General features: G+C 37.1%; 1 protein-coding gene across 1 annotated transcript in view; it reads left to right on the forward strand.

The window, feature by feature from the left end:
- Nucleotides 1-1,916: 1,916 nt before the first annotated feature.
- Nucleotides 1,917-24,669, forward strand: part of LOC138432785 (sodium channel protein type 3 subunit alpha-like) — a 114,485-nt gene continuing 91,732 nt past the window's right edge. Inside the window, exons 1-2 of the mRNA XM_069574323.1 lie at nt 1,917-2,138; nt 21,893-22,087. The gene's annotated coding sequence lies outside the window, so the exon portion shown is untranslated. The remainder of the gene's footprint in view (nt 2,139-21,892; nt 22,088-24,669) is intronic.

The following is a 24,669-nucleotide window of genomic DNA, read 5'->3' on the forward strand; positions in this document are numbered from 1 at the left end:
GAGATAATAAATGTCTGTGGGTCTGAGCTAACCAGTGTGGTCCTTTGTTGTAGCAGCAAACTATCACATTATGTGTAAGACAGACGATTTCCGAGGAAAACTTTTGGATCCAGTTTACTACTGGCACAGAAGGAAGAGATTCAAGCTATACTCTTTGGGGGCTGGAAAGGAAGTCTGTGAGGAAGCAAGACCCAAACCAACTGGGGTCTCTGTTAAGGACCTCCAACATAGTTTGCCTTCCCCAGGAGTAGCTAAAAAGCAGAAAGATAAGAAGCTGAAATTTTCTAATATAGCCGGGACTGCACCTCATTTTTCTGAAGCCCACAGAGCATATTATGCTCCATGGGATGGAAACAGGAGAAGAGAGATGGCAGTGTGGGGTGCCTGGGACATGGGACTTAGGTCAGCTAATTACAGCCCAAAGTGACCCTAGAAAGTTGCTACTTGCTTTTCTTCTTCCCTCCTCCCCTAAGCACAGGAGCAAAAGTTCCCTGAAAGAGCTGACAAAACCTGAGGTAACTAATGATCATGAAGAGGGGATGCTGCCAGGCAAAACTGAATCGATGGAGCTTCTGGGGCCCAACAGGAATATAGGCACATTGGCAGATGTCTGAGTGAAGGGCTGATGATGTTCCAGAATCATACAAGATTCTCAATCCAGTCTCAGTTGTGTCCAACTCTTTGCAACCCCATGGACTGCAGCACACACAACCCACTAAATGGCCACAAAGAGAAGTGGGAGGCTGGGGATCATATTCTGCTTTCCTTAAATATATTCCGATTGAGATCAGTCCCTGTGAGAAGACTGTAACACTGAAATCACTAGAAAGGTCCCCAAGTGACTCAGTCCACCTCAAACGGACAGGATTTATTTTTCTTCCATTAGGCAAATGGGGGCTAGAATTAAAAAACTAAGTAAACAACACTCCTTGAGCACATAGTAAAAAAAAATGGCACCCATTATATTTCTCTCTTCATTATACATAAGCTCCTTGATGACAAGCACTGTGTTTTCATCTTCGTCTTTTCAAAGCTAACATAGAGCCTGATGCATATTAAGGTGTTCCCTAATATGAACATATTTAATTAATGAAAAACTAATAAAATTATAGTTGCTTTCTCTAAATTAAATTGAAAATTCAAATGAAATGCACTTAGATTAGTTAAGAAATCTCTTAATAAACTGATAAAGTCATTTTGCTTATGTATTGTGTGCTTCAAAATCCGTATAAGCCATGTTTTCTTAACTACAATATTTTAAAGACCTAGATATAATAATATATAACCTTTGATTATATTATCATATGTAAGATGAATTTCACCTGTTCCTCCCATCATATACATAGAGCACATAACCCATAGATCTACTGAAGTTAAAAATACTTCCCAGATATTACTACTTATAAATGTTTTACCAAAAAGCAACATAAAATGACTGCCGGCGAATGACTATTACCTTGTTCTTTAAGGAGACATATTAGTCACTCAGAAAGAATTCATCCAGTGGGAAGATAAAGTTTTCAGAAGACTAGAGCAGGCTACAAGAGAGATTTTGCAAAACTCTACATGTAGTCCATAAACCTGATTTTCAAACAGAAATTTGGAGGGTTTTTAATTGTATTCATTTATGGTTGAATCAACATTGTAAACTTATACAATTTAGAAAAATATATAATATCAGAAAACTGTGCATACTCCAACAATTTAGTATGCAAAAGAATATTTTTTACATATTCATGTGTAGGGCATAGGTATGATAAAGAATAATGGGTATGTTCATCCTTTTGTTCAATTTTGTGTGTCTGCCAGTAGATGGCGGTACTATGTCGAGTGCTGTCAGCTTTTTTTTTTTTTTCTTTTTTTTTCCCCCTCAAAGCTGTTTTCTGATATATGTTGGGTACCATAGAGTGAATCTCAGAACAGGAAGCGGAGGCATAAGCAGAGAGGATTCTGGAAAGGTTTCTTTGTTTTCTTGTTCAGAGAGAAAGCAAAGGGGGGTGGGGAGGAAAACATTGTAGTTAATATGTAAACCTCTGTGGCCAAAAATCTGAACAACTGCAGGGGAAGGCTCTTTATACTCTAACCATCTTGGATGCGGGCTTTGTTATGCTGTGATCCATAAGGCTCTGTTTCATCAGGTAAGCTGGCAAAACATTCAATTATCTGAAACATAGAATATAACAACCAGATCATTTCTCTTATTTTAAATCATCTTCATGCTGCTATTTTTAACCTAATGTTGTTTTAATGTCAATTACAAGGACCAAACGCACCCTTTGATGTGTAAACTGCTTACTATTCCTTTATCTCAAAGGAAGAGCCTCTGTCTAGAAATGGTGACTTATGGTACAGACTAGGCATTACTGAGCTTGTATTTTTGAAACATGTTGATGCTTATGATTCACTGTAGTCAAGAGAAAATATTTTTTATTACACAAAGCTAACCTAGTTGATTTAGTTGCTATACTTTCTCTATTTAAAATTCCAGTGTGCCTAGTATTTTTTGAACATAAATGTATAGTGACATTGGGACTGTCATTCTCGTGCTTTAGTCTTTTTGTAACAGCTTTGGGAGGCCATGCGTATAGGGAATGATAACAATATAGAGGTGGATAGCTGTTGAAAAACATTATCATTTGTCTGTAAAATAATCTATTCTCACCAATACTAACCCATTAAAATGAGATTTAACCTTCTAGTAATAAAACTATCCCTAAATACTCCATTATGTGTTATTTCTTTATTTTAACATATTCATTTTACATTATTTACCACTTTATTTATTGATTTAAAAGGGTATTGTACCCTCGAGTTATAAGCTTCATATATTTCTGTATTTTTTTCTGTGTATATTTTAATGACTGGTTATTATTATCATTATTACTACTAATTATCAAGGAGGGCTACTTGGACAAAAAGCAATTATTTATTTTATAATATATATTTTCTGCAGTTTCTTTAAAATATTTTATAGAATAATCATAAAGATTGCATTCAATTACCAATCACATAGAACAGAAAATTATTGGCAGAAAATCTATAAGTATTAATTTAATGAAGAGTTTTAAAAATCATAGAGGTTTTTAAAAAATACAACAGGTGGTATAATGTAACATAGGGAGACGAATAAAAGTGTATATGCTTGGAAGATTATGCATGAAAACATTTCATCACAATCAGTCCAAGCAGTGAGTGCCCTGTGTGGAATAAAGACCTCTGATTTCAACATGGGTTTCTAGTCAGTACTGGTCAAACCAGCCTAAAAATAGAACTTGTGGCCTCTGCTTTAAAAACAACTATAATCTCTAATGATATGGAAAAATACTGATTTCTCATCCAAGATTTTACTTTGGCTAGCAATAATACTTCCTCTAAAAAATTACAAAATAGTGGTTGCCTCAGAGAAAATTCCTGGGTCTTGTATATTTTTGAGCTCCTACCATTGGCTATAAAGAAAACTGTTTCTTTGAAAAGGGTTCCCAGAAAAGGATGTTAATTGGCTTGAGCATATTGTACACTCCAAGCTTCACTACAGGTGACTGAATGTAACTTTGTTCTGTGTAAACACCAGAGCTGGTCTTTCTGAACTGTTTTACATTTATGAATGGATGCTTATATTTTGTTCCTATTAGTAATATTTTTATCAGTATAGTTGCAAGAATCTCTTAATTCTTTCTATATATGTAGTAACCATGTGAAGAGCAAATGCATACAGAGTTATTCACCAAATGTGCTCTTTGAAAATTGTTAGAAATCAAACATGTTTCAATTAAATGATATATCAAATACATTTGGTATCTTATTCTTAAAAAGAACTAGTAGTGACTTCATTTGTGGGTCAAAAATAATACTGTAATGTACTGGTGTGGTAGAGAAAAATAGGTTGGGCACTGAGCTGGAAGTCTTGATTTCTGATTCAAATTCTGCTACTAATGAGTTTTGTTGCCTCAGAAGGGACACTTGTAAAAGATGGAAATGGGAATCAAGGATATATAAGGACACTTCTCACTCATTGTTCCTAATTTATCTGGATTTTCACCAATTGATTTCTCAGCTTGATTGTAATCTGATATATCTCTGATTTTCACTGAGTTTTATATTACCATTAATCTTGTGCTAAACATGAGGATAGAGAAATAGAGATGTTTAAAGGTCCTTGGCCAGTTCCTTCTGTGCGGGAACAACCAGAAAGCAACATGGAGAAGCGGTTAAGAGCGATGGCTAGTGGGATGAATCTTATGTGTGTGTGTGCACGTGCTTGATTCATATACGTGATTGTGTGTGCTTAGTTGCTTCAGTTGTGTCCAACTCTCTGCAATCCCATGGACTGCAGCCCACCAGGCCCCTCTGTCCATGGAATTTTTCAGGCAAGAATACTGGAATGGGTTGCCATTTCCTACTTCAGGGATCTTCCTGACCCAGGGATCAAATTTGTGTCTCTTGTATTGGCAGGTGGATTCTCTACCACTGAGCCACCTGGGAATTCCCAAATGAATCCTAGGTCCACTATTAACTAACAAAGATTTAAACCTTCTGAGCCTCTATTATATCACCTGTATAAACAGGAATGATGATGCCGACATTGCAGGATTGTGTAAATAAATACTGACTGTCCAGTGTTTATTGTATATCCTGGGGCACAATTAAGTGCCAACCCATCCCTCCTCCCCTGTTCACCAATGCTTGCCAAAAGGAACAGGTATTATTTTTTAATGCTGGTGATGGTAGTGCATCTTCTACCACAACAGGAAGAATACAGTGAAACTGCCAAGAGATTCCGTAGTTGAAAAGGGAATAGTTCTTATCCTGGAAGCATGCCCTTGCTGAAACAACAACAAAATGTGTTCTCTATAATAACATCAATCAGTGTTAACATCCTGGCCATTTCCTGAATTGCTCATAGAACTCTCATACCTTCTAGAAGACCACTCTTTTGCCAATGATACATTATTATGGACTCCACTTCTAAGGCTTTTTTCTTTTTAACAAAATAGGGGCAAAAGGCTTTATTTCGCTTGTGCTTTAATCTATACAACTATTAGACAGTTGGCCTCTGTGAAGAGTCACAAAAAAAAACCTACGTTTCCCCAAGAATTAATTTCCACTATGACCATCAAGTTAAAGAACCTAAATCTCAGAAGTGACTGTATGTGTGGGCTATGTGATCAACTCAAACTGTCTACTGCTTAAATAGAATTGATGGTGCAATAAAAGGTAGAAAGTCAAACTGTGCCGGATGAAACTGTTGAAATACAGCAAAATCTCTGCTTCCCTACAAAGGATTTTTTCTACAAACAGCTTCATGGTCTTGACAGCTGTGTGCTACTGGGATCTTAGGGAGCTAGAGCTGGGAGGTCTTTTCAGCACCCCAGGCCTCCCAATCCTTCCCTTCAACCACCCTAGGCCTCTTTAAAGTGACTCAAATAACTGCGATGTCAGTTTCATCTTCATGGCAGCCAAGACGCCTTAATGGGCTCATGATTAGACAGATCTGAAATGGCCTTGAGTTTGAGAGTCTTCAAGACACGAGGGGAAATTTTCTCAGTTAGACAGTGCCCTGCTTTAGTCCATCTTCCTGACGCCAGCTCATTCCCAGCTCTTCTGATTCCTTATTTTTAGGGGTTAAATGAAAGCACCCATAAGTGTAAGCATACAAAAACTTACACTTTTTTTTCACTGAGGAATGAAATGTGATTAGATGGTGAAATGTTCTTGCCTGAGTGGCTGTGCAGATTGCTTTCTTTCTCATTATCATTCATGTATAGGAACACTGTGAACTCACTGAAGGTTGGCAATAATGTTTACCTTGTCATCTAAAATATATTATTCATTCTACCTTAATATTGATGATTGTTTTAGCAGTTCTCTAAAACTTTAGGATTAATTTATCCACCTACTCCTGCAATAAGGACTTCCCTATAGTTCAAATGGTAAAGAATCTGCCTGCAATGCAGGAGACCAGGGTTCAATCCCTGGGTGGGGAAGATCCTCTGGAGAAGGGAATGGCAATACACTCCAGTATTCTTGCCTGGAGAATCCCATGGACAGAGAAGCCTGGTGAGTTACAATCCGCAGGGTCACAGAGTCAGACATGACTGAGTGACTAACACACACACATAACTCCTGAAATATAATTTAAGATATTAACAGTACACTTCTGTACTAGGGGTCTATTTTAAATTTTTATTAACTTTAATCCTAAATTATCTTTACTTTCACTTGAATTTTACACCATAAACACCTTTAATGGCAATCCAATGTAGAACCTGGTATCCAAACTACAAGTTCTTGAGGTAGGTTGTTCTTTGAGGTAGTTATGAAATCTGGGACGGATAAAAGCCAATTGTATTGCCTCTTGGGTTGCAAGTTCATATATTTATCTTTGATTAGAAAGCTACCACTTTAGTTCAGCTTTACTTGATAATATTTTTCACACTGGGGTGAAGTTAACACATTCTTTGCATACATTTTAGTGGGTTTATGTATAGAGTTAAGAGCAGAATAGTGTTAATTTTCTGTTAATTTTACCTGAAACTAAGTTAATAAAGAAAATCTTGCTCTCTTGCTAAGCAAAGATGTGCTTGCTGACCTGTCTGATGGACACCAGCTCTGTAAAATCTGAATCTATGTTCAGACATCTAATCAGCCACAATAGAATTCTTTAAATTTTATATGAATACCCACTCAACTGCATAACAGAAGTTTTACTATTCCTCCTATTTATTGAGTGATTCTTATAATACTCTACCTCATTTTTCCAGGTTTTGAAGTAAAAAAGGACTTTATAGAGAGAACTTTAAAGAAATTTCTGCTCAAGATAAATGAAGAGAGAGTAACTGCAAAGTAATTTATAAGCATGCTTACAAATTAAATTTACCTATTAAACACAAATACAGTGCATAGAAGCATATGCTAGGTGGTAGCTGTATTAGGGAATTCTCAGGGGTTGTTTTAGTTCAGAGAAAACTTTTAAAAGTTTGGAGTTATTTCTGTAATAGTTGAATTAGCTTTTCATGCTTTTCTAGACTGCATATAGGGAGCCCTGCATGTGATTAAGTTCTGAGCTGGAGGAAAGAGAAAGAAATGATGGTCTTTAAATTTTTAAACAGTAGTTTAATATTTTTTTATTCAATGGGTGATTTCAAAGATGGGAAGTCACTCCTTAAATAACCTTGGCCATTTTCTGCCAAGAAGCTCACTTTTGGGAATTTTAATCTCCTAATATTCAGAAGATACTCTATTCTTACTTCGGTCGTACAGAACATTTTGTCCTTTTCTTTTTCCAAGAGCTTGAACTGGAATAATTCACTAAATCCCAGCTCCTGTTATTAAGTGACATTGCACTTCTGAACCAAACCCCAAAAATTCATGCAGAGCTTATTAATAGGACACATTTTATGGGCTCAAGCTTCTATTTGAGAACCAATCACCTGTTTGTTAGCTTCTCTGTGTCTTTGCTGTCTTGTAACATTTATTTTTCTTTATGTAAATTGCTTTTGCAGAGTATTATGATGAGATTGAGTACATTCAGCATGGTAGGGCCATAGACAAAGTATTCCGAACAATTTCTTTTCATGGGACTTACACCATGGATGGACATACACTTAAGAATGAATTCTCCAAAAAAAAAAAAAAAGAATGAATTCTCCAAGAAATAAGCCCAAATTCCTACATGCATGATGCAGGTGAGAGAAATGAGTAAAGCAAGTCAGGTTGGGACTAAAAAACTCCACAGCACATGTGCTGTCTAAAGAGGGGATGCTCCTAAGGGCCAGGAGACTATTGAATCTAATGGTTTTTCCAAAGAAGCTTAAAATCTAGATTTCTTTTTTGAGAAACTTCCCTCTTGTTAAATGTTGTCATCTATTTCAAATTATTTACAATATTGGATGGATTCCACAAAGCATACCTACAGGCAGGATATGGCCAAGGGACTTTTCAGTTCAGTTCAGTTCAGTCGCTCAGTCATGTCCGACTCTTTGCAACCCCATGAATTGCAGCACGCCGGGCCTCCTTGTCCATCACCAACTCCCAGAGTTTACACAAACTCACGTCCATCGAGTCAGTGATGGGCCGTCTCATCCTCTGTCATCCTATTTTCCTCCTGCCCCCAATCCCTCCCAGCATCAGAGTCTTTTCCAATGAGTCAATTCTTCACATGAGGTGGCCAAAGTATTGGAGTTTCAGCTTTAGCATCAGTCCTTCCAATGAACACCCAGGGCCGAACTCCTTTAGAAGGGACTGGTTGGATCTCCTTGCAGTCCAAGGGACTCTCAAGAGTCTTCTCCAACACCACAGTTCAAAAGTATCAATTCTTTGGTGCTCAGCTTTCTTCACAGTCCAACTCTCGCATCCATACATGACCACAAGAAAAATCATAGCCTTGACTAGACGGACCTTTGTTGGCAAAGTAATGTCTCTGCTTTTCAATATGCTATCTAGGTTGGTCAAAACTTTCCTTCCACGGAGTAAGCGTCTTTGAATTTCATGGCTGCAGTCACCATCTGCAGTGATTTTGGAGCCCCCCAAAATAAAGTCTAACACTGTTTCCACTGTCTCTCCATCTATTTCCCATGAAGTGATGGGACTAGATGCCATGATCTTTGTTTTCTGAATGTTGAGCTTTAAGCCAACTTTTTCACTCTCCTCTTTCACTTTCATCAAGAGGCTTTTTAGTTCCTCTTCACTTTCTGCCATAAGGGCGGTATCATCTGCATATCTGAGATTATTGATTTTTCTTCCGGCAATCTTGATTCTAGCTTGTGCTTCTTCCAGCCCAGCATTTCTCATGATGTACTCTGCATATAAGTTAAATAAGCAGGGTGACAGTATACAGCCTTGACGTACTCCTTTTCTTATTTGGAACCAGTGTGTTGTTCCAGGTCCAGTTCTAACTGTTGCTTCTTGACCTGCATACAGATTTCTCAAAAGGCAGGTTAGGTGGTCTGGTATTCCCATCTCTTTCAGAATTTTCCACAGTTTATTGTGATCCACACAGTCAAAGGCTTTGGCATAGTCAATAAAGCAGAAATAGATGTTTTCTTTGGCCAGGTATTTTTCCCTTTTGCCAATCCAACCAGTATTTTTACCAATAATGGTAAATAAACTTCATGGAGAAGAAATGGCTTGACTGTATTTGGAGGAAGTGCCACACAGGCACTCATATTTCCTATCTGCTCCTCCAGGCTTAACTAACTGCCCATCATTTTTCTCTTTCATTTCAAATCCTTGGATCTTCTACATATTCCCTCTCATAATTCTATTTTTACTGCTGCTAATTACATCACTGAATTTTATCTACTTAGATCTTTTTACTCCCCTTTTTTTGTTGCCATTAATACTTCTTTTGCTATGGATATCTTGTTACAGCTATGCTAGTTGATGAAGTATGTAATATTCTCACTTCTACACTGTTCTGAAATTATTGAAATTTGTAGGAAAAACATGTCCTTTAGCTGAGAAAAGATAAAAGATATCATTAATAGAATATTTACATGTCATTGAGTTAACATGGTCTCAAAGTTCTAAAATATCTTATTAAAGTCTCTTTAATCATAGCCATTAATGATTACAACTCAAGTAAATCCATTCTTCATATTAGTTTTCAACACTTTTATGGGGTTCTACTATCAATCTTAATATATCAATTCCAAAAATTAAAGTAAATTATTATATTAACATTGAAAGAACAGACAAAAGTATATAATACACACATATATTGCGTATAGAATGAAATATATTCTTTTTCATTGATGTAAAACTTGGTGGTATTAGATAAGAATAAAAATCAAATATATATGTCTGGAATGAGAACTTCTTCACCAGTACATGGAAAATTAGAAAGAAAAAGCAAAATGAAAACTGCAAAAAAAAAAAGTCAGATTTTTAAACCTCACTAATAATAATAAAAGGAGGGAAAAGAACAGTTTAAAGGAAATAGATATGAAAATATCTGAGAGAAAATGGAAATAGATAAAACATGATGGGCTTATTCAGAAAGAGTGGGGCACAGCTCTGGCTACACACTGGAATCATCTGGGAAGCTTCAAAAAGAGCAAAGCTTAAAAAAAAAACAAAAACCAAACAGTAAAGCTTGCTCCACCTTAGGCCAATTCAATTAAATGCGCTGGCTGAGCCTGGGCATCAGTGTTTAAAAGCTCTGCAAGCATAGTTCAAATATGCAGTCAGGTTTGAAAAGCAATTGACTAAAGGAAGATGGAGAAAAACAAGAAAAGCTAATGAAAGTTTGGCTAGAGAAGCGAAAGACAACTGAGAAATGGCTTTTAGAATAATTTCAAAATTCTAACAAGTGGGCACGTGTTAAGTAAAAAGACTATGCAAATACTTAAAGTAACAAAAAGTACATTTGTGTCCATTTCCCCTTCAGTTGAAAAGGCTGGTATTTATTCTATATGTTTAAGCAGTTTTATATTTCAAACTGGTAATTTCCTACCCTTACCTCTATTAGAAAGTTGACCCAGCTGCTGGTTGTGATATATTTTTCAAACTAACAATACAAACAATTGTGTACTGTTAGACATAAGCATCCATGAAGTTCAATTTGTACAACCAGAGATTTGCCCTCTTTTTATTCTGTACCTTGTAAATTGTTCCTTTGAAAATTAAGTCTTAAAATCAAATAAGAGTGGTCATTGAAAGATAATTCTTTGAATAGCCAGTTCATTCAGTTGGAAACAAAACATTGATTTCGAATTATTTTAAACTTCAATTGTGGCAGATTTAGAGATAAAGCAGATCCATAAACCAACAAATTATTTAAAGCCAAAAGTCACTTAAAAATGTATTGTCAGAAAGTGGCATTTCTGAGGAAGAAGTGAATTAACCTAAAAAAAGTTAAGTGGAATTAATAATGAACTGATTTTCCTAAAACGAATTCCATTATGAAGGTAAGTCAGCCTTTTGAACATTTTCTAGGTTAACATCACGGTTGCTTTTCCATGTTGATTTTCCACAATTCTTTCCACAACTAGGGAGAGTCTGTGGTAGCCTCTATAAAAGCAATCCTCTCCATCCTTCAGAGCAGATTATATCCTAAAGTCTTTCCTCTGGAGAAACATCCTTTACTATTTCTACTTAACTATGCTTTCTTCATGACTTCTACCATTTTTTCAACCAAGTCACAAAAATTATCATCCTATAGGAAAGATCTGTTAAATCTCAGGATGAGAATACGTGTGTTTTGAAACAGGAGGCTAGTGGTTCCATGGTGAACAGAAGCAACACTATATTATATCTGGGCTCAGTTTATGGTAGACGTTGATGAAATGGTGCTTGGGTTCTCAAACTGGGATTAGATCAGTGATTTTTTAAAAAAAAATGACATCCTACCTTTATATTCAAAGTACTTAGGCAGTCTACAATAAAAATATAAATAACAAACCAGTAAAATATTAATAAGAATGAAAGCCTGAACCAAAAATAAATGTTTTTTTAATGAAAGATAAGGACACCTTAGTCAGTGTAGAGAGCAAAATATTTACAGTTGATATGACCATTTCCTCCACCAACACAGTGACAACTGTGAGAAATAACTTGATTCTTTGGGGGAAAGAATTCCAATTTGTTATTCAAAAGCATTAAGTATGTTTTGAAAAGGGGAAGGGTAATGCTTAGGAGTAAATGAAAAGTGGCAGGGCACATCCAAATCCTGATGCAGATCTCTATGCAAATTAGCACGAGTTAAATACGCCCTGGAAACTGCAGTAGTAAGCTCTCTCATACATGTGTTAAACTTGTTGTTTACTCTGTGTCTCAAAATTATCCTGAGTCATCGTTAAGACACATTTCTTTTAAATAACCATTAAATGTACTATATAACTGTATTACGCTTCAAACAACATTCTGTGAGACAGATGTAACCATAAAATAATACTCACTTTCTCCAATAATCCAGATCCCTCTGGAAAGCTAAATTTGGGAAATTTTATGCATAACAAAATACTTTCTATTTATTCTCAATTTCTTCCTGAATAAAAAATTTGAAAACTGAATATTTAAGACATAAAAAGGCACATTTGATTTGGAAACTCTTTGAACTTTTTTTTTCAACATTTGATAGATATTTTATGTTTTATTGGATTTTTTAAAAATTAAAGTGTAGTTGACATACAATGTTGTGTTAGTTTCTGGTGTATAGTAAAGTAATTCATATATATGTATATGCATTTTTTTCTTTTTCATTGTAGATTATTATAAGATACTGAATATAGTCCCCTATGCTATACAGTAGACCTTTGTTGTTTATTTTATATATAGTAGTTTGTATCTGCAAACTCCTAAATTTATCCCTCCCTTCCCCTTTCCCTTTCGGTAAGCATAAGTGTGTTTTCTGTGTCTGTGAACTTTCTATTCAAGTTCTTGGTAACCTAGAACTGCCCTAGAAAAATAAAGTCTTATTATTTTTTTTAAAAGGAGAAAGACGTTTGAAGAATAAATGAATTCAATGCCCAACTTTGCACAGGCAGTTTTATCAGAATCCTAAATTATCCATGTCCTTGAGTAGTTAGTTCAAGTTCCATACATGGAACACTGTAGAAACGCCACAAATTCCAGCTCTGTCCTTCCTAGCATCTCCTCTGTTCAACGCTTTTGTTTCTCCTTATGATTGCTGCCCTCACTAGCCAGTCTTGCTAGATCCTGCATCCTGGGAAGGGCCAGGCAGGCTATGCCTGTCTTGACTCTAATTAGCATATTGGTTGTTGCAATCTCTAAAGAAAATTTTGCGTCAAATGTAATTTTCTCTTGCCTGTGGCATTCTGGCTTCCTTTAGCCCCCAAAGAGTTGAGCTCTGAACAGTATTCCTCCCGTGTTTACATGCAGAGACCCTCCACTGTGTGATCCTGCTGCAATTAAGTGGTAATGTGGGTGCATGTTCAGTCACTTCGGTCATATCTGACTCTTTGCAACTCTATGGACTGAAGCCTGCCAGGCAAGAGTACTGGAGTAGGTTGCCATGCCCTCTTCCAGGGGATCTTTCCAATGCAGGTATTGAATGTCTCCTGCTTTACAGGGGGATTCTTTACTGCTGACCAACAGGGAAACCCAAATAAGTGGTAACATCTACACCTAACTCAGGCAGCGCACAGTCTTTGCTCTACTTTGGTACCAATGATGTGCTAAGTGGCTGAAGGAAAAACATAGAGACTCTGTGTTTTCACATTTTCTTCCATGACTGATCGTATTTCACTGAAACCTAGACTCGAAGTTTTGTTAGTTTTTTTTAAATTGTTATTTGTATAGAAGATTTTTGATATCACCAATTTAGGAAGAAATTATGTGTACAGAATTGAGTATCTAAATAGAAAGGATGTGAGGGACAATTCTCTTTAGCAACCAACCCTCCAGCTATACTCTTCTCAAGGTATTCATCATATTGATTCATAAAAAAAAAAGCTCAAATTTGAATAAGCACATAGCCCATAAAATATTCTGAATATGAAGACAGACTCTAAAAGGTATAACACAGCCAACCCCAGTTACATCATTAGTCCAATATTCAATGACCCTTTGAGTTCAGAGTATAAGGTAACTACTGTACCCTCAGATCACTGTGTTTCAGAAGGGATGAATGTTGGAATACACCAAGCACAGAGTTCCAGTGCTTTAGAGATAAAAGAGGCATTACATATCAACTAGTCACTTCCCTGCTTCCTTCTCCATAACAGATGTAGACACTCAATACCAAAAACACTGAGCATTCAACATGTCACAGCAAGTGACATCAAGGACAAGCCTAGACCTTACAGATTACTTGAATCACAGGTTACATTCCCCTCATTCTGTTTTCTTCTGACTCTCTTAGGGGTAGGGCATGTTTTCTATTGTATTACACTCTCCTCTGCATCTCCTCTCCATCTTCAAGGTGATCAGACTCCACAACATTATAACCATCTAGCTGGGATGGGGTGGGGTTGGGGTGGGGATGCTTAAAAGAGAAGCTGCTCAGGTGGCTGGGTTCTGGCTGACGAAGAACCACAGCAGAACTGCAACCACACCTAAATAAGTGTGCTCCGGTGGAGTTTACCACTAGCGCTAATCTGAAGGCAGATTTTACAGCCTTCCTGCGCATGCTAGATAACTCTCAATTCCTCCGTAGTTTAAGCCTCAAAGGATGCAGGTTACATATGAAGTAAGCACCACCATCTTGAAGTGATGCAAGTTGTACCTCAAGCTCCCTTAGGTTGCCAAGTGAAAAAGGCAATCGACTCTTAACGCTGGGTTGTGAAAACAGCGTGCTGTCATTTTGATTACAGTCAGTAAACAGTCTGTGGTTGCCTGGAAAGAAACTGCCTAAAGCACAAGGCACCAGCAAGCAGTAGGAGAGACGTGGCTGGGGGCAGCTTGTAGGGCTGTCTACTATAGCTGAAGCAAAACTGACATCACGATAGGACTGGACCAAGGGCCGTTTACTGGGCTGAGCACTTTGTTTGCTTTCTCTTTTCCTTGATGCCAATTTACTTCAAAATGGAAAGCTTTCTATAATTCTGGTTATATTCTGATTTAGATGTTTAAATGTGTTTAAATGTTACTTTTCATGTTTCTCTGTCTCTTACACACGCACACGCACATGCACAAACACACAATGTTCACTTTTGTTTCTTGGTCCAAAATCCTAGGAATTACAGACAAAAACAGCAATCTAACCAAGTGAAACAGAAAAATGATACAGAGAGAGTGTGCCTCTCCCTTTTAGAGCATCTTAGAACAGGGGATTGCCTGCTTTCTTAATTCATTTGTTAGTAGGTTTGATCACTTGGTGGATGGAAAAGGAATAGGGGAAAGGTATATACTGAACCAGCACTCACCACTACAGATATGCGATGAACATATGTACTTTGAAAATTTCTAGATGTTAACATTAAAAAAAGACAAAATAAACAAGTGAAATTAATGTTACTAATGCTGATATTTTTTCTGTAATTTAAGCCAATATCCCAAAATATTATCATTTCAGATTTGGCACTAGCTGTAATTTAAGTATTCAATTCCTACATGTGACCAGAACTAACACACTGGATAGGGCATTGGCAGAATTTGTTTTAGGTACTTATATTTAGAAGATATCTAATAATATCCTGCTGACTGTGGCAGATAAGCAGTAAAATCTTTATCTTCAAGAAACTTAAAATGTAGAAGCAATAAGGCACATCCTTAATAAAAGCAGAAGCCAGAGTATTATAATTATTATATGCATTTTAAAGACAATATGTGCAAGCTGTTGGAGTTCAGAGGAAGGCAAAACAACTTCTGACTCAGAATTTAGGTATGATGAGCCTTGGGGTATAGGTAGGATTTTAACAGGCAGCAATTGGTTGTGAGTGAGAGTTCAGGCAGAGGGAAGGTTTCTGAAAGTCAGAGGCCAGAGAAGGGACTTTCTGGGAATGGCAAACAGATACATTTGACTAGGGAGGAGCACGCATGTAGGAGAGCATGTAAGATGAAGCTGGAGAAACAAATCAGTAAATTATTTTTTAGGGAGAGCCTCTGATTTTTACTTTTTCTAAGAAAGAAAAGACACTGGATTTGGTGGCATGATTACTAGCCATGTGACTTTGGACTTCTCATCCTAATTACTTATCCTCTCTGAATCCTATTGTTTCCTTATCTGCAAAATGAGGACCATAATCACCTTTATCTCACAGAGTTACTGTCAAGATACAGATGAGCTAATCAGTGCCTGGCACAGAGCGAGTCAGTGTCCTCTATTATCATTACTACTCCTTCCCTAAGAAATTGTGAAGTGTGGAATTCTTTGAGTAAAATATTCCTCACTTTGCTTTGTATTAAAGAGGGTCTGATAAACTCAGCATGTTGTTGTTTAGTCGCTGAGTTGTGTCTGACTCTTTGAGACCCCATAGACTGTAGCCCAGGCTTCTCTGTCCATGGGATTTCCCAGGCAAGAATACTGGAGTGTTGCCATTTCCTTCTCCAGGGAATCTTCCTGACCCAGGGATGGATTGAACCCAGGTCTCCTGCATTGACAGCAGATTCTTTACCCCTGAGCCACCAGGGAAGCCCAAACTCAGCATACTTAGTCAATAATCTTTGAGGTAAACAGGTTTTGAACGTATGTATATGATCTAGAAGAAATACAGCTACATTATTAGCAAAGATTGTGCCTATAGAGAATTTGGCTTTTGTTGCTTTCCTATGTTTTACTATCTTCATGGCTATATGACACAAAACTAAGTTACTTTATTTACCTAACCAATCCCTTATGAGTAGATATTTCAGTTTTTTCATAGACTTTGCTATTATAAAATATGCTGCATTAAATAGAATATAAGACTTTCTAAAGAGTAGTTGTAGGCTGAATTTGAAATAGCAAATCTAAGTAAAAAGTTTAAATCTTTATAGGAAACTAACATTAAATAATTCATTTATTCAAAAAATGTCTGTTGAGCACCCACTATGTGCCATGCACTGTTCTAAGCACTTGGGATTCACTGGTGAACAAAAGGGACCAAGAAAGGAATATTCCAGCCCCTATAAGTCTTATGTTCTACCCAGGAAAAATAGAAAGTGAATAATAGACATTATAAATCAGTTAATTATATAGTACATGATAAGGTGATAAGTGCTTTGGAAACAATAAAGTGGGGTAAGGAGATGGAGGGGAAGCACAGAAGGGCTCTTTGTAAAGGTAAAGTTTTGGCCAAGACTTGCAGATGAGAAAGTTAGGTTATCTAGAGGAAAGAACACTCCTAGGAGAGTGAGCAGTATATCTGCGTTTGGCAGGTGCAGAGGACAGCCAGTAGCCAGTGTGACTAGAGAGGAGTGAGAGAAAAGGAGAGCAATGAGTTCAGGATGAGTTTAGCAAGGTAACTGGAAAGCCATTCATAAGGTCTTAGAGGCAATTATAAACAGTTTGGCCTTTTCTCTGGGTAGCTCCTGTAAGCTCCTGCACAGAGAAATAACACGATTTGTTTTCTCTTTTCCCCAAATCACTCTGACTGCTGGGTGAAAATAGGCTCCATGGGAGTCAAGCCGGAATCAGGGAGACACTTACAAAGCTATTGCAGGCTTCTGTGAAATACTGCCATAAATCATTTTAAGCTTCCAGGTTCAGAAGAATTACACCACAGGACATTAAACAAATAAACAATGAGACTGAAGAAGCTATGACTATTATCTTTGAGAAATCATAAAAATGAGAGCAGTTTGACTGGCACATATGCTTCTAAGTTCAACAACAACAAAAATCAGAACAAACAAACAAACAAACAAAATTTCTGGATCCTATACGCCAGTCATTGTCAAAATGTGATTCCTGGGCTAACATCATCAGCATCGTCTGTGTGCTTATTAGAAACACAAAATTTGGGGCTTCACCTGTATCTACAAGCAACTCTAGGGTGGAACCTGGCAAGCTGTGTTTTACTAAAAGTCCTACAGGTGATTCTGATGCTAAATTTTGAGGACCACTAACAAAAACTCTAATGGTGAAACTAGTCGGCAGAAGGAGCCTTTTCAGTTTTAGAATACCGAGCTTCCGAGTTCCAATGCATCTTTTAAATCATGTATTTAGAGAAATTTAACTTTTATTTATGGAGGAGGAAATGGCAACCCATTCCAGTATTCTTGCCTGGGAATCCCATGGACAGAGGAGCCTGGTGGGCTACAGTCCATATGGTCACAAAAGAGTCAGACACAACTTGGCAACTGAATAACAACAACGTTTTGTTTTTATTATATTTTATCTCTTTATAAAAAAATAAAGTAAAATGGTACATTATTTTTTCAAAATCCATGAGCAACAGGCAGTTGAAGATGATGAAAATGGAGAAAGTTTAGATGATTAAACCTGTTCAGGATTGCGCGTTAATGAAGTCACTGTTTTAGAATGTACGCTTAGCTCCTGAGTCTCAGCCTCAACATTTTTAAAGTAAGGCAGAAATGAATTTAATACAACTCAAAGAAAGGAAATCCCAGATTTTAAATTAACTGAGACCTTCATTTAGTCTTATAATGGTCAAATTTGCTCCAGGAGAATCTGACGTACCCGGAGAAGTAGATGTGTAGTTTTCCTTCCTAGACAAAATTCCCAGTATATTACTTCATAATATCTTGGTGATTTGACCATTTGAAGTTATCTACCTGATAACGGTTTCAAGTCCTAAAACCAAAGGAACAGCTGGTAGGATAGGGCTATTACAGATGCTGAAAGCCAACCAGCAATCCCATCCAGATGGAAGGAGGTCCCCTCCCCACGGGGAAATGCTCCCAGGGACCTGATGACAGTAGCTGTGAACTCCGCAGTGAGCAGCTTTGGATTTGCTTCAGCCCCTGCACAAAGAGCTAACTGAGTCCCCAGAGTTTTACAGTCGAATGCCTGCCAGAAATGGATTTGATCTGGAAAATTCTGAAGCAGGTACATTATGTCAACATAAAGGAGGATAAAATGGTTTGAAAGGAAAGGAAGCTGCATAAATGGTTAAAAATAGCTAAGTGAAGTGAAAGTGAAAGTCAGTCATGTCCGACTCTTTGCCACCCCATGGACTGTAGCCACCAGGCTCCTCTGTCCAAGGAATTCTCCAGGCAAGAATACTGGAGTGGTTGATATTTTTTCCTCCAGGGGATCTTCTTGAGTGAAGGACTGACCTCAGGTCTCCTGCTTGCCAGGCAGATTCTTTACTGTTGCGTGAGTCAGCAGGGAAGCCGCCAAAATAGTTAAAGGATAAACTAAAGAGGCAAAATAAAGGTTAAAAACAATGGAGCTGGAATAAGACACAAATTAAACACTGGACTAGAAGAAATTAAAGGATAGATCAATTGTTAGGATAAACTAACACAAAAGGAAATATAAAACTCATCTCTAGAAAATTCAACTGTTGGTATTAATTTACAATTAATAATACTAACAGTAAAAATAAAAATGAGCTAAGAAAAATAAAATTAAAGCAAATTTGTCCAAAGTTCCCCAGTTGGTGACACCTGCCCTTTTTAGAGTAAAGTTTCTGTCATACTCTTTGAAAAACAACGTCCTCATTCATGGTATAAAGAATTCCCCTTAATTTCCGAACTGCTAAAATTCTTTTAAGATAATTTCAAAGGCAGGCTATCTATTTTGGGGGGATCTGTAAGTCCAATACTTATATTAAATAATCTGAAAGTATAGTTTCTAAATCATCTTATCTCATCACCATCTTAATGGAATTCACTGAGTTCAACTACTTTAACCATTAGTATAAGTCTTATTAGATTAAACCTTGTATGGGTCTTCTGTGAAATTAAATTTAAGATATCTGCTAAGCATGTTATGTAGTGTCCCTTGATAGCAAAACTTCTTCCCTCAGTTTGGTTCTTGGAGAAAGATTGTTTTTTCATACATAGTGTTTAAGAATCTTTTTTGGTTTTGTTTCCTAAAATAAAATCAGATACATATGATTCTGTGTGCTTCCACTTCTTCTTACCTATTGGGAACATTAGAGCTAAATTCCAGCCTTGATTATATAAAGTGACCATCTCATATTCACAGTAATCTACTCTTTTCTTTCAGGATAACCTTCTTAAAGGTTATCCATTAAAGGTTATCCTTCCTAAAGGATAACCATTTCCATCAAATTAATCTAAAGAACTGGTTTAAAATGCAGATCCCTGGGTCTTGCCCAAGACCAGCTTTTTCAGAATCTCCAGAGATTGAACCCAGAAGTCTACAGATTTAATCAGTAGTCCAAGTGATTCTTATGCTCACTGAAGTTCAGAACTGATTTAAAGAATCCTCATTCTCTTCTTAACTCAAGTAGTCCTATTTTATCTTACAATTAATCTATAAACCATGGTCTACTTCGAATGATGAGTGAGATAGAGATCTTATTAAAACATAATACAACTCAAAGTATTGGACCGAAATTGGAGTATGAAACCACATGCAGAAATCACTATTTCCCATGTGTACTCGAGACTGAAAAAAATCTCTCCCATTTGGAGCCCAGGCCATGAGATATATTTTGTCTGATCTGTGAATCAGTGATTTTCACAAGGGGAGCGTGAAGAAGAACTCAAGCAGATCAGGACTCTCTGGCATGCTTTTTCAGACCCTACTCTTCTGTTCCTCCTTAAGTTCTTAGTTCCTCTTTGATACTTAGTCCTTCTAACTTCACCCCCACACCAGAGAAAAGGCTGAAAATGTCCCCAGAGAAAAGACTGCAAATAATTTAGAATATCTAAATTTGATATTTTAGTTATTTAATACCATGCTCATTATAAGTCAGGATGGAGATCAAGGTACCAAAAACTCATTTATGTGCTGTGAAGAAGTAGTGTTTATTAGCCTGTGACTATAAAGTAGAAGCAACTAACATTTATTTGAAGACTATAAATTTAACAATTTAATGTTTGAATGCAATTTAATGCTTCAAGATCTGATGATGGGTATTATTAAAGTAATAATAACTATAATACTGTTATTCCTATTATTGCTACTTCTATTACTACTAAAACCTCCAGCTTTTATGGAAAACCTACTTTATACCAGCTATTGTACAAGTGACTCTACATGCATGTGTTTGTGTGTGAAGATCATTTAATTCTAACAACAACCCTCTCTCCATGGGTATTATAGTTTCCATTAACAGAGAGGAAACTAAAAATTGGACTGGTCAGGTAACATGTTCAATGTTAAACAGCTAACAAATGGCAGAGCCAGGTCTGTGTTGCTACCAAGTGAAAGAGAGCAGAGACAAAGGCCAGATCATAAAGGCACCGGCATACTTTCCTAAGTGACTATAACTCACTGAGAAGCACTGACAAAGTTTAATAAGGATAAGATACATATTTTTAAAAGATCACTCTGATGAAAGATTAAAGAAGAGATTGGTTGCTTGGGAGTGAGTTCTCCTCTGGAGATGAAGATTAAAAAAAAAACAACTATGTATTAAATTAAAAGGTGACATTTAATGGGACTTTTTTTTTCAGAGTAAATTGTAAAAAGAGATTTATTCATGAGGATCCAGACTGGTTTGCCATGTAAAATTTGCATACGTGAAATGAAATATTTTAAAAAATACTAATTGCTGATTTAAATCAGCGATACTAATTGGGTATCCCTGGTGGCTCAGATGGTAAATAATCTGCTTGCAATGTGGGAGACCTGGGTTCGATCCCAGTGTTGGGAAGATCCCTTGGAAGAGGAAATGGCAACCCACTCCAGTATTCTTGCCTGGAAAATCCCATGGACAGAAGAGCCTGGTTGGCTACAGTCCATGGGGTCACAAAGAGTCGGACACAACTAACACTTTCACTTTCATATATCATCCTTTTAAATAATCATGAACTATGACATCAGATTGATGTCATTACACCTTGGTTTAACATGCTGGTTTTTTCACCTCTGCTTATCTAAAATTTATTCTTAGAAGCCATTGAATAAAGTTTATTGGTCTTATCCTAGCAAATAAAATGGGATTTTAGGTGGAAAGGAAAAGGAACTAGGATAATAACCCATAACCTCCATGTGTACCATACACTCCAAGGGTCTATCTCTTTGATCTTTCTGGTATTTGAAGAAAAGAAGCAAAGGAGTAGTAAAGAGAGGAGAGGAGGGAAAGAAGTAGGAGGTGAACAGGCAGATGCCCTGGAGCTCCAGTCTGTCTTCAGAAGGACTGGAATCAAGGTTGCCACTGAAGGAGGTGAGTCCCATGCCCACTGCAGGATCCTGACGATGGTTCCCAGTCCCCTCATTCCTTGAGCACACAAGGGTACGCTGCTCATAAGGCTCAAACAACATGTTCTGTGTCAATCCTGATTTCCTGATCTAGGACTATAAGTCAACAAAGTGCATACAAAATCCAGATCCAGAAACAGAGTACCCATGTCAATCCAAATGCCGAAGGTGCTGGACTCATGACACCTGTGTTCTCTTTCTTCGCAGATCATGGAGCAAGGAAGGTAATGTCAAGCCACATCAGAGTTCATCAGGGATGAGATACCTGTCAAGGATTTGTGGCAGAGTGGCATACTGGAATGAAAACACAGAATCTCTTATAAGGGTCATATAAGAACGAATGAGATAATTCCCAGAATTGGCCTGGAGTTTTTCCGCAAAAAGGTGCTGTGACTATCTAAGGTACCTAAACTTCTAGTGGGTCTAAACAGTGTTTGTGCAAAGTAAACTAAAATCTAGTAAACTGACAATGGCAACAGTTTCAGGACAAAAAGGAGGCAGAAGAGGGATTTCCTGCCTCCCTGCTAGTTTGTTCCTCCCACAGAGAAAAACACTCAAGCGACATGGCAGTGATGACCTCAGGGAGTGGACAGATGACAAAGGCTATTGATGTAAGTAAAGAGAAACTAAACCAGCGTTTTATTTCTTCTTCTCTCAAGAGACACATTCATCTTGTGTATTCAGCAAATTACCCAGGATTGTATTTAGTTGAACTGTATTTGGTAATTGGTTCTGTAGGTCATCTATGTGTATAGGATAAAGGACATCCAAATATGTAGTCAGAATTGGACTGTAAGCTGGCTCCTGGACTGGCCGTGTTTTTGAACCTACCGAGGAGTGTTTATTTGTTTGGTGTATGAGCTGCAACTAATGAAAAAATCTGTCTAAAATTATCTAAGTCAAAAAGGATGTTTATTGAACTAACAAGCAGTGCAGAGGCTGTTTGGGTCCAGGAGGTGAGTGATCCATCCAGAGCCCAAGGGTAGATCTGTCTCTGTGACCTGCCACCCTCAGCGTGTCAGCTTTGCCCACACAATGGCATGCCTTCTGGTTTCAAGGGATGGCAATAGGACCATCATACCCTGATGCGACAATGTCCACGGGACAGAGAATTCTGTGCCCCCCTCAGTCTTTTTTGAGTGAAGTAATCTCTTACAGACGCCAGGTTGGCAGACTTGCCCTCACCTTGTATTGGCCAGAACTGGACCAGATGCCTAATCCCTAACCAATGACAGGCAAGGGGTTTGAAGGAGGTATTGAAGTGGAATGGCTGTTGGGAAGACACACAGTAGACAAACTGAGGAGCTGATAAAACCAATGATGCTGATTTGTTTATTACAGTATTGGCGTAATTGTCATTATTAGTTAGCAGTTGTCTCTCTGAGTGTATATCTATCTGATAATGATAAAGTCACAGGCCACATCATCTCCTAAAAGATAATAATTATTTCCAAGACAAAAACTGTGCTGAAGCCAGAGAAGAACTTCTGCTTTCACATTCAGCTATTTTTTTCAGATGCCTGACATTAAGTCCAGGTAGAAAAAGTCCAAAATAGTTCTTTTATTAAACAGTTAGTAAATCAATAACAATATTTATGTATGGACAATCATGTGTTTATTTGACAGGAAAGGAACAATAGTAGAGAAAGTCTAGATTTAATTTGCATTTGGCCATAGTATGGTGATAGCCACACTACAGAGTCACTTTCTCAATAGGTTTTTCCAGACCGTTAATCAATACTGAATTGCTTGACATTACACTAAGAACAAGAGATATGTTACCAAGATGAAGTAGCAAGCTCAGACTTTTAATTTACCTTTAAATAGAACCAAAATGTTTAACATACATGTGAACAGGTATCTATTAGATGTGCGTTTTATGTTTATTCATTCATTCCTGTTTGTTTTGTATTTTAAGGCAAAGGTGAGGACTCTATTGCTGTGCTTCTTAGATGGTAGCACCCCATTCCTAACATAATACATACATAACAAACTCTATATATAATAACCTCCTAATAAGGTAGTTGACTCATCATAATTCCATTTCTGAAGACAGGAACTAAAATTCTTCTCATTTTGCAGGCTTGGGACCCAGGCTTTACCCTAAACTATCTGTATTCAAATCCTGACTCCTTATTACCTTTGTAACTTGGACAAATTCTCCAACCTACCTATACCTAGGTTTTCCAAACTGTAAGATGGGGAAAACAGTAATACCCTCATAGGGTTAAAATGACAATTAAATAAGTTAGTATACGTAAATTACATGACAGTATCTGAGACATAGTGATCATTCAGTTGAGGTTTATCTATTATTATTATTTAATCCTCAGTCACTTGGTTAGGTAGGCACACCAACAAAACAATAATTTCAAAACTTTTAAAACACAGACAATAATATTTTATTCAGCCTTGGCGAGTGCCCAATGGTTTTTATTATAATGTGTTGAATGCTATGTGTATGCCTTTGATAAAATATGCTTTTGGTCACACATGCCACTTATAAGCCCTAAATGAAAATTCCTTTGGAAAAAATAATAACTTTCTTTAGTAGGAAAATAGTTAATTGGTCCATTCTTTCAAATTATACCCTTCTTATTTCTTTTGTTGATACCAAGAAAACACAGACAGCATCCTATTCTCAGTAATGAAACCAGTCTTTCCCTGACAACTCTCTCTCTTGTCTTCAAGTACATGAAAATATATTCGGATGTTGTTTTTTCCTTCCCTGATCTCTCAAGTTGTATGACACAAAGCAACTCTCCTTCCTTGAAGATGGCAAATTTATAGCCTCTGACATAATTCAGTTTCCATGGGAATAGACCAGAACTAATTGATTTTGTCAGTAACATAATTATAAAAATCCCTACAGAGAGAGACAGAGAGAGACTATTGATACTAACAGGCTATAGACCAATACAATTCACCAAACTGTCTTCTGTTCTGGAAAATTAGGCAAGATGAGGGCTCAATGACTAATGGAA

Source organism: Ovis canadensis, chromosome 2 (genome assembly GCF_042477335.2).
Source record: "Ovis canadensis isolate MfBH-ARS-UI-01 breed Bighorn chromosome 2, ARS-UI_OviCan_v2, whole genome shotgun sequence".
NCBI lineage: Eukaryota > Metazoa > Chordata > Mammalia > Artiodactyla > Bovidae > Ovis > Ovis canadensis.